Genomic DNA, 12,068 nt, shown 5'->3' with positions numbered 1-12,068 from the left:
CCTTAGATCTCTTAATGCTTCAGCATATCAAGACATTTTGAAAAATTTCATGCACCCAACTTTAACAGAACAGTTTGGGGACAAGGGTTACCCCTTCCTGTTCCAACATGACTGTGCACTAGTGGATGACTAGTGCACAGTCAGGTCCATAAAGACATGGATGAGCAAGTCTGGTGTGGAAGAACTCGACTGCCCTGTACAGAGTCCTGACATCAACTCAATAGAACATCTTTGGGATGAATTAAAGCGGAGACTGTGAGCCAGGCCTTCACCATCAGTGTGTGATCTCACAAATGCACTTCTGGAAAAATGCTCAGAAACTCCCATAAACACTCTTAAATGTTATGGAAAGCCTTCCCAGAAGAGTTGAAGCTGAAGTTATGGCTGCAAAGGGCGAGCCAACATCATAAAAAAACCTATGGAACCCTGTCTGGTGATACCCAAAGTCCTTTTTAGTATCACAGAGATTAAGAGAAGTACTTTGCAAAGTGATGTACTACAAATCAACTTCAGTATAGCCAGACTTTCTTTGCATCGTGTTTAATTTATTGTACCAAAATTGTTTCCATTTATATATTAGGTATTTGCCTACAGAAAGTCCATGGAGTTGTGTTTTCAACCAATGTAAACATGCAGTCCTCCAAAATCCCAACTGCATGTTGTTCGAAGTGGATGTCACTGATTGGTTTGACAACAGGAAATAGAGTGACACTGGAATTCACCAGGAATGTGAGAAGCTTGAAAAAAGGCAAAATGGAAAGCACAGAAATTGGCTGTTTTTTTTGACACTGTCCCCATCTGACAGCAGTAGCTCTCTGCAGGTAGACGAGCACGCCAAAGCTGCCGATGGGCTGCCGATGGACTGCCGGCGCACTACCACTGCTGAAGCACAATTTAGCTGACTCAACAAAACCAAAAACCCTGGTCAGTTATTCTCAACTGTCTCTGTTTCCTCAGGCTTTCTGCCGCAGCATCTGTGCACAAACCATAAAAGGGGGCGTTGGGCATGTCATCTGACTGAAGGGGAAACATGTCTATGAAGAATAAGACATGAACAGCTGCAAATAAAAGAGCAATGCTGCAGAAAATGATTAATCCATAAGTTATGTAATTAATTCCCACTCAGTACGCTCTCAGTGGCGATGTCTATTTCTAACATGACAGCTGCACATTAGAGCTGGAAAACTGCAAAAGTGATGACAGAGATGTGGAAAACACTCAAAGATCAAAGTGAAATCATTTTTCCTGGTTTAATATTCTTAATGATAGAAAGCCTACAAATAGACTGATTAATTCTAATCTGTGCTTTGTTAGCTGCAGTTGAGGTAGTGATAAATGTGGCAAGAAATTAGGATAGAGCATAAAAATGTTTTGTAAATTTTCTGCATAACAGCTGAATCCATGCAAATCCCTGTGACTGATGTGAATATGCATCATATTTGCACTTAACTGCACAGCTTCCTTAAGTGGTGGAACTAAAGATACACATCAGGCCACATGTATGCAATGTATTCCTGCAGCAGTCATAGCTATATATAGTTATATAGAAGTTAGATCATACTTTAAGCATGTCAGTAGAAAAGGAGGGAAATGTAGTTACTGGTGAACACCTGGTCTGGACACGGTTATGGGTTCAGCAGGGTGATCCAGCAAGGTCTGGCTTTAGGCTCAGCATACCTCGCAAAGCCATTAATTCCACTTCACAGTACACCCCCTCAGGTCTGTAGTCTCTCACAAATATGGTCCAGTTTAAATGGACAAAACTGAAAGGAAAACAAAACAAACAAACAAAATGCTGACTCCTAAGACGCTCTAGTAAGTGAGCTAACATGACAATTTGTTATAAGCATTCTCAAATGTACATCCAGAGCACTAAATGGAAAAGCTCCAGACTATATATCTCAGCTTCTTGTTAAATAAATAAATTTTACTTTCTTACTTTTTCCTCAGTGGCTTCAATGTTTTTGAAGATTCTGAAGATTCACTTCAAGCTAATGCAGTTCTTGAATCAACACTTTATATATAACATCCAAAAAGTCTGTATGCAGTTCAAATCCATTACATTTTTGTCAGTGAACAAGTCGCTTAGTTCCTTTGACATAAGCAAACAACATGCTTAGATATTTTTGTCAGAATGACACAGGACTTAACAAGGATGTTTCTCATCTTCTAGTTTCCTTAAAATCTTGCTCACATGTATTCACAGATGTTGATAAAACTAATATTTCTTTGAGGATAAGAGAACTGCTGTTTTGTTGTATTGGGTACACAGTAAAAACAATATAACAGATTACACAGAACTTTAAAGAAACATTAACTATATAAGTGCTACTACACATACTTTGTTTCTTCATAATATATAATAGTAACAAAACAGGGCTAGAAATCACTGGAGAGCCTGTTTTCATGTTCCTTTGGACACAAGTAACAAGGGAAGAACTGCAATGTCACTCCCCACACCTTACTCCGACACTTTTAATTGTTTTTACGGGTATGTTCTTGAAATAATGTTCTTTCTGACAGTTTGCCGGTCAACAAGCCTGCATGGTAATTTCAGGTTTAACCAGAGAAACTATTCACTTTGTTATGGTAAGAGTGTGGAACTGAGCTGAGAGCAAAAAGGGATGGAAGGAACACAAATAGTTAGGGGAATTAAACTACATGAAAAGAGAGAAAGAGAGGAAGACGAGACGTGCTGTATATTGATAAAAGGTTTGAATGTGGCACAAAGGTAGCAGGGAGGGAGAAGGAGATCAAGGTCTATCATAGGGGGCTGTAGCGATGGTGTGGCAAAGATGGAGGGAGTGCGAGTCAAAGAGAGATGAGAAGGGGAGAGGCGGATACTAATAATTTCCAGGGCAGTGATGTGAACACACCAGGGCCTCATGCACTCATGATGGAAATATGAGCATGTTTCTAACATCACACAAACCCAAGAGGCTTACTTTGTCCAAGACTACAACAGTTTGACAGGTCAGAAGTTTGAGTTTTTGTTACTGCACGTTCAGAAGTGACAGGAGCAAACTGGGATTTAATTTATTTTTATAGGCTCGACTGAAATTTCTCATCTATGCGCAATGCATACATGAATCTGAGCTCTATTTTCATCAGTGATGAAAATACTGTGAATACATACATGCACTAAAATGCTCTTTTTGAATTGAACTCTTCATATTTACTTGAGTAAAATATTTTTTCTTAATTTTTACTATTATCACAAGAACAATAAATAATTTGAATTAAATCAACTAAATTATGCTGACTCTAAAGCCCTGTCAGCCACAGGTAGTGACGAGCAGTGTCATGGAGACCAGAGACCATGGAAAGTGAATGGGATGCAGCAATGTCAAGTGATGATGGCCAAAATAACCACTGACAAGCGAAACGGGCAGGTCTACGGTTAAACTCTTCCCCAACTTCAAGGTGAACAATAAACGCGCTTCTCATTCAGTGTGCAGAGTACCATTGACTGGTATATGACTGGGCAGGAAATACATTACCTAACTATCAGAAACAAAGCAATGTGAATGACCAAATCATTTCACTTTTGTGGATGAGCCTTTATGAACATGACAGTTCAATAACACACCGAATGGCAACCTTATGACTGCATTCATTATGCATATGTTTGTTCACATCTAGTGTGCACGTGCTACATTTATGCTACATATTTTATCGATCAAGTTATCAAAGAAAGCCGCTACATATATATATATATATATATATATATATATATATATATATATATATATAGAGAGAGAGAGAGAGAGAGAGAGAGAGAGAGAGAGAGATAGCACCTTCCACTGTCACTACCTCTGGCTTCTTTTGACAAGAATCTAATGAAACACTTATAAAATAAGAAGGTCACACAAAAACAATGCAGCCAATGAGGCTCTCAAATTTTATGGTAAATAACATGTTTCGGGAATTATGTATGCATGTTTGTCTGCGTGCGCGTGCCTGTGTGCAGTCCACTAATGAGATATTGACTCCATTGTGACTGTGCTACATTGCTTATCCCACTTATTTATTTATGAATGTTTAATGTGTGAGTTCAGCCGAGATCCTACAAACGCAAGTGGCGAATGAGTGAGGCACGGCGACGGAGAGATCAATGTGCAACATTAACACGGGATCGTCTTTAAAGTTATTTTCATTTGGAAAACACAGATCCGCTGTTTATTTCCACTTCCACAGCCCTCATTCTCTTGTGATCGGTGCCAGCGGTGCTCCTTACCTCAGCCGTCTCACACCCCACCTCCCCCATCTCCCACACTCTCACACGCATCACCCACCCCCACCCCTCTCTCTCTCTCTCTCTCTCTCTCTCCTGGCTTTGTCAGCAGCAGCACCAGCAGTACTTGGGTCTTTGTGTCTCCTTCATATCATCTTGTTAAAAATTAAAGCGATTCTACTTTCCTCCATCTTCCTCTCTCTCTAATGCTAATCTGTTCCCTGTTGGACCAGTATGTAGATGAGACGCAAATACAGCGCAGCCTGATGAATAGTGATGAGCCTGCAGCATGTACACACACACACACACACACACACACTCAGGCACACACCTGAGCAGCCTTGGAATGCCCTGTGGTTTACCTGTCTGTCTGTCAATCAAAGCAGTGACCTAGTGAGGGAATATTTGTGTGTCTGTGTGCATGCCCTTTAAATTACTCCTCAAACTAGAAAGTACCTCCTGAAATACTCTAATTTAATTGAATATATCATGTGTTTAATTTGTGGTAATATTGGTGGTGTTATTAGTAGTAAAATTCACATTTTACACTGTCCTTTCAGTGCAGAAAACTTAGCATATTTTCCCTTTGATTCATGGGTGTTATGATGGAAAGCACCTTTGTTTAAATGTGGCATGGCCCCAGTCTTAAAGTTGGCAAACACTTAAAAAAAAACTCACTGTATAAATACATGAAAATCTGTCAACTGTGAACCCCACAGCCACTACACTATGCTTCTCTAACTTAACAGGGGAAGTCCCCTTTGCCCCAGTGGGAGATGTATGGTTTCCTGCATGAGTGACCCGTATTTCAGTCCATTACATAGATAGAAAAAGGAAGACGAAAACAACTGGCTTAACATGTGCCCAAATTTGCATCCACACTGTGATAGTTATTAGAAGATGGTGGAAAAGACAGGATGTTTAATCACACCAAACATTACTTGAGTCCACACTGTTTGCAGACTAAGGCCTGATTTGGACTTCTGAGGGAAATCTTTGTAGCGCCTACAACGTAACCTACGTCATCGCCTTCTTATGCTTGTGTGTGGTGCATTATGTGTTAATTACCATGCGGTCATGTCCCAGTGTTTTATATGTGGCCAGTCGGCAGGAAAAAAAAAAAAAGGCTGGGGTCTTTTTTTCCTTCCTGGGTCCCCACTCTTTGTTGTGGTCAGTTTTTTGGGGGGGACAAACACATTTGTCCTTCTGGTTTTTCCACTTCTTTGCACAATGCCTCACATCCGGTGCGACAGTTTCAGTGATCTCCCTCCAGGAGTTTGCTGACATTTGTGAGTCCTTATATTGATGCTATGATTATTATTCCTTATATGAGATGATGACTGTTATTCTCTCACTGAAAAATATAAAATCTGTGGTGAAAAAGTAGTCGCAAACACACAGGAGGAATCGAGAGTACTAAAAAGGCCAGTCACAATAGTTGCAGGCTGCGTCCTGTAGTTACATTTCTTGAAAGCTTAATTCAAGCATTAGGCATAAAACTAAACATGTTAGATGTACACAGAGAGAACTAAAGAACAGTAGGAGAAAAAGCGTCCTCGAATGTCCTCGAATGTCCAGTTCTAAAGGAAAGTCTCCCATATTAAAATAGCCACTGTTACAACAGAAATAAACCTGTCTACAGTGTGGTACAAATAATATTTCTTGTCTCTGTAGCAAATTTCCCCGTTCACAGCCCCTTTATAAGGAGATAGATTTTATTATAACTGACATGTTAAATTTGTAAAGTTATATATAATCTGCAGTGTGGTCACTCTGCCACTGTCAGTCTGTTAAACTCACCGTAGCTATTTCAAGTATTGAGATCAGGTGACTAACTTCGCCACTGAAGAATATACTGAACTCTTAGGTTTGTAATGTGAAACTCAGTTTTCCAGCATTTGACTGAATCTGAGCAGACAGTATGGCCATGTACACCTCACAATTCATCCTGCCACCTCTGCCAGCAGTCTCATCTTCAATAAACACTAGTGACCGGCAGCCATGCATATCCATGCCATAACACTGTATCCACCATGTTTGACAGATGATGTGGTAATGTATGATGTATCATGAGCTCCATACTTTTCTCCTCACATGATTCTGATAGAAGAATTTTTCCAAAACTGTGCCGGTGCGTTTAGATGTTTTCTGTTAAAGTCTAATCTGGCCTTGCTCTTCTTCAGTGTAACCAGTGGTTTGCACCTTGTTGCAAACCCTCTGTGTTTCTTGACTGCATTCGATGTTGTGAAGTTGTTTTTCTGAACCATTGAAATAATTCTGTATCATCCCCTTCAGTGATCTCCTGCAGTCTTTTCAGGAGGGGGGTGGGTTATATGTTGCTGAGCTGGTCACTTCATTCTTTGTTTCTAAGAACGTATGAGATTGTTGGATTAGTTAGTTGTTGCTGTCTTGTTGCTGTCTCTCTGACAGTTTCATTTTGGTTTTTCAGACTAACGATGGTCTCCTTTACTTGCATCAACATTTCCTTGTACGTCATATTGAGAGTTCCAGTGAAAAGACACTAAATAGAAGTTAAATACTTTGAATCAACTCCAGATCTTTAATCTGTTTAATTTATCATGAAATAACGGAACAGGCCTCACCCGCCCGTGAAACTGCTTGTCAGTCAATGGTCCGATTAATTTTAAGTTCCTGAAAAAGGGGGACTGTGTATAAACATTCTTGTGATTCCTTAACAGTTAACGCAAAAATTCTTGCTAACCCCTCAAATAAAAACTGAAGTCTGAACTTTAGCTCATTTAATTTATTTCCAATCCACTGCAGTAGTGTATAGAAGCAAATTTACAAAAATTAAAAAAAAAGTGCCACTATCCAAAAAAATTATGGACCTTACTATAAGATAAATGTCAAGAAGTTCAGCTAAACTCGTGAAAACCAAACTGTTCTACAGTTTAGGATGAAAAGAGAGAAAGACAGAGAGTGCCTCACATTTCCAGTTGTGACATCGTGTAATGCCACAGATTTGTGCACTCTTACTACATACATATATATTGCTTCTTCTTACTATAATAGCAAGCTGCTGCTGGTAATGTCGAGCACACACACACAGCTGCAGAGTAGGCTGTTTCCTGTATACCATTCTCAGTGTGTCTGCATTACTGTTCCATCTGCACAGGCATTTCCTGTCCGACCTTGAAATCATGCCCCCAGCCACCACCGTCACTTCACATAAATACATCCTCATCCCCCATTTCCCTACACACTCTGTGTGTTTTCAAGACAGGACATACTTTTTTTCCTCATACACACATCCACATGCTCATCCAAACCCAAACCCAACATACGTTAAGCGCTAGAAATTGTCCAAAATTAAAGAGCAACTTGGCAGAGACAATCACAAGTGGAATATAAATACATAAATGCCTCAAACATGCAATTATCTGTTGAGAAAAACCACCTATTGTTTTCATGACTAGAAGCTAAAATACAGCACAAAACTCCCGCTTTACGAGCGTCCAGAGTTACCCTAATCTGCCACTTTCACGCTGGGAAGCTGTGATGTCATCAATCAGCAACACAGCATTCGAATGGTGGCCAACCTTCCCCAGATCGGCCACATGTGTTTTTATTCAGCAGGAAAGTTATAGCAGAAAGGTCAGGTCACAGATAGTTTACAATAATATTATTCATGTAAGGGAAAGTGGAAATGATCCCCACTTGTGACCTCACTCTATTTACACAAGCATGCCCCGAATACATTGATATCGCCAGCCAGTAAAACTCACCACGTGTGCACACACACAGAAAGAAAGAGAGAGAACACAATACACATTCATTACATGAACTGGATTTCATAAGGTGATGGAAAGGAACCAAGCCAAAGTCCAACAATTAGCAAAGATTTAAAATAACAACCCAGGGCCCGAGGCACAGTGTTAAAGCAGAGGAGACATAATAAGGGTCAGAGTTATGATTCCAGCTCACAGGAGAAACAGAGACGCTGTTGTAGTGTCTGAATATTCAATGCCAAAATGGTTACTAGCACTTGGATTAGATCTCTGGTTGTATTTAATGCTGACTTGATGAGGAATATTAATTAAAAATACGGCCCATTAAAGTTGTTGCATAGGCATTTTATAAATAAATGCTGCTGGCCTTGTTTTAAGACCACGGGGAAGGCAAACAAATGGATAGACCCAGGAGAAGATTATAAACTATGACTATTTTTGCTTTATATAACTGTATAACAGTTATATACTCTGTAACCTGCCCAAGTGAAAGTTTGTGCTTCTCCTCCCCAACTGGACACGAAAGATCTGCTGCTCGCACGGTAAACCGTGAAACATCAGGGTTAAGTCTTTGTTTCTGGCTAAAGGACTGATGTAATCCAGTGTCCTTCAAAGTGACAAAAACAAGTCTGCGTGTGCGTGTGTTACAGTCATAGTTTCCATGTAAAAAGTGGATGCATCATCAGACACACAGGATACAGCAAAACACATTTCCCATGGGAGAAAACAGAATATGGCAAGAGAGACTTAGTCATGACTGAAGGTTCACATGGCTGCTGTCAAATAGTTCACACCACGCACATTTATAAACACGAAAATCCTTCTTCACTGCATGCTGAGTCCAAACCCGTGTACCTCCTGTTCATTAATGTATTTTTACTCAGTTCTGCGTACACCATGATCTTATTTATTTAGCAAAAAAAAGGCCTGGAAAGAGACATCTAGTCACTGAAGACCACCATTTATCACATCCAATAGCATCAGAAGTCCTCTATAACCTGTTTATGAACCTTTAAGCAACTCTGATTGTATTTTCATATTAATATTATTTGTAAGCAAACACAGACAGTTGTAACTTTACAGCTACAGTCTAACTGTCTGCACTTCAAAACTTTATCATGTGGTTCTCCTTTTTCTGCTGTGACCGGCAGCTTTTGATGCATGCTTCATATACAGCAACATAACATTAAGTTGGCGGTTTGTTAGAGATTATGATCAGGCTAAATAGCCTGGTGGAGACCAAAAACAGAGCGAATATTAGACTTACATTAGTCAGAAGAAGGGACTTTTTGGGGCATTATTTCATATCAAGATTAACATTTTTGAAACATTTTGTGATCAGAGTACTTGTAAATAATAAAAAGCTGGTCTGTTCATAGTGTTTTGAGTTCAAATCAATATGTAATCAAGGGCTTTCATGTTTTTCAGCAATACGATGAAAAGAAAAAAAGCATTTGCAAAAGTTTTCAAACTGATGTGTCTTCAGTTCTCCCCATCTTTGCCTTCTTTGCCCTGCTCAAAGTCTGCAGCCTCCACTCTGTGAATGCTAAGCTGCTGTTGGTCTTTCCGCTGGTCCAACTTTGGTTTAGATTTGGGAGACAATGTCTTTTTCACAAACCCACGCACCAATAATAAACACACCCGCTTCTATAAAAGATCAACCCTGTGTCAGTTTCCCAGTAAACTGGAGCATCTGCAGCAAATCAGTGTGGCTTTTCCATCACTCCCACTTTTTTCTCTGTCTCCCACTCATTTACTTCCCCCCTCTTCCTCTATTTTTCCCCTCTTTGCATTTTTCTGTGATTAGGAACAAGTTTAACTGGCCAGAACTTCCTTTCTATTTTTCTAAAACACACACACACAGGCTTCTGATCCATGTTTGCTGTCATGAACAGGTGCTTGTCTTCAACTCGACCTGCCTCATCAATCACACTTTCTCAACCAAAACCCCAAAAAAAAGAGAAAGGAAAGAAGAGCTGAGGTGAAATAGGAAAAAATTATTACAGCATTAATTTCCTTACTTCCCAGGCTCTCTGCAGAGCTTAATTCACCATCGAAATGTGGCTGCGTGTAATCACATGTACTTCTTTCCTTCAGTAAAAACAAGTATTCTGTATTTCTGTTGTTGATGCCAGCCTAAATGACTTCTAAATGACTCAGCCTCGGCATAAGATTTCCCTGTAATCATGATTTTAAATTGACTGCATGTCTTCTTGGGCACTCGGCTGCTAAAATTCCTCCTTTACTCAGTGGAAGTGCCCTCCTGTTCGCGCTGTTAATGGACCGGTCCTGTCTATGCAATGCGGTGGACAGAATTTCCCATGGCTGATCATCATCTACGGTCATGGGTGCCTTCCAACTCCTCCATCTTGCCCTCTCCCCGTCCCAATGCAACAAAGAGGAAAAACAAATCAAACAATTCACAGATTCCCATTATTCTCTCTGTCAGCATATGGTTCCAATCAACAGTGTGTGTGTGTGTGTGTGTGTGTGTGTGTGTGTGTGTGTGTGTGTGTGTGTGTGTGTGTGTGTGTGTGTGTGACACCATGTGAATGTTTTTATTTTCCATACATTACTCCTCAGATACAAAGCTCTTTGTTCACACTCTTTCTCCATCTCTCTTGCTCCTCCTTCCTCTCACGCCCTCGCCATCCTCCAGCTCTCTCTTTGATTCTCAGGTTTAAACTCTCTCTCTCTCTCTCTCTCTCTCTCTATTTTAGTCTTGCTTTTCTTGGCTGCTAGTCAGACCTCAGTCAGACCTAGAGGTCTTTTTCCCAAGCGATCTCCAGGGTGGACTCGAGGGAACAGAAAACACACACACACTCGCAAACACGGGCCCTGCCCTCACATGCTCTTGTCCATTTCCTCCTCTGTCTCTGCTGCGATCCACAGCCATCTCCTGTCTGCACCTCTTTGTTCATTCATCGTTTTGTTACTTTTAAAAACAAAACAAAAAAACGTGTTGCAGTCATGCTTTGTTGAGACAAAGAGAACACAGTGTTCAAAATCAAGTATTGTGTTTTTGGCCTGGTGAACTTTCTGCACTCGCTGGTACATTACAAGCTTTGTGGCCTGTTCTAGGACTTCATTTATCCAGGTTAGTCCCTCTGGAGTCAGGCATCTCATTTACAAGAGAGACCTGGCTCAGACTGAGGCAGCACATTTTCTCACAAATAGATCAACCCACATGCAAACAAATGCACAAGGATGAAGAAGTGATAGAGGAATTAATAAGGCACCAAAAGAACCACACGCGCTCATTATTCAGTACCAACAACAAGTAATGGTAATTATTAGCTACCTTTCTAGTGCTGTCTAATTAATCTATAGTTCCCAGTAATGCATAAAGATTTTTTGAAGCTTTATAACTTGTACGTAAAGTTAACAAACAAATGTAGTGTATATAATTGAAGATACACTCACCAGACATTTACTGGTGCCATGTCAGATAACCCTTTTCCCTTCAGAGTCGCCTTAATTCTTCATAGCACAGATTCAACAAGGTGCTGGAAACATTCCTCAGAGATTTTGGTTCATATTGAAATGATACCACCACACAGTTATGGCAGATTAGTCAGCTACATATCCATGAGCCAAATTTTCCGTCCCATCACACCCCAGAGGTGCTCCATTGGATTAAGATCTGGTGACTGTGGAGGCCCTTTGAGTACAGAGAACTCATTGTCGTGTTCAAGAAACCGGTTTGAGATCATTTGAGCTTTGTGACATCACAAGTTATCCTGCTGGAATCAGCCATCAGAAGATGGGCCCGCTGTGAAGTGCGATGGGGACGGTCAGCACCAATATTCAAGTAAGCTTCAGTGTTTAAACAATGTTCACTTGTTACAAAGGCGTGTAAAGTGTACCAAGTGCACTGTTACACTAGCACCAGCTTGAGACGCTGATAAAAGGCAGTATATATACATGCTTTCATGTTTTTATGCCAAATTGTGACTCATCAGCCTTGATTTTTCCAATCTTCTTTTGTCCTGTTTTGGGGAAACTGTGTGAACTGTGGCCTCAGTTTCCTGTTCTCAGCTGACAGGAGTGGAACTACAGCCTATGTGCTCCAAGGTCTGAGGAGG

The sequence above is a fragment of the Oreochromis aureus genome, linkage group 10 (assembly GCF_013358895.1).
Source record: "Oreochromis aureus strain Israel breed Guangdong linkage group 10, ZZ_aureus, whole genome shotgun sequence".
NCBI lineage: Eukaryota > Metazoa > Chordata > Actinopteri > Cichliformes > Cichlidae > Oreochromis > Oreochromis aureus.
Note: the sequence above shows the minus strand (reverse complement) of the source record.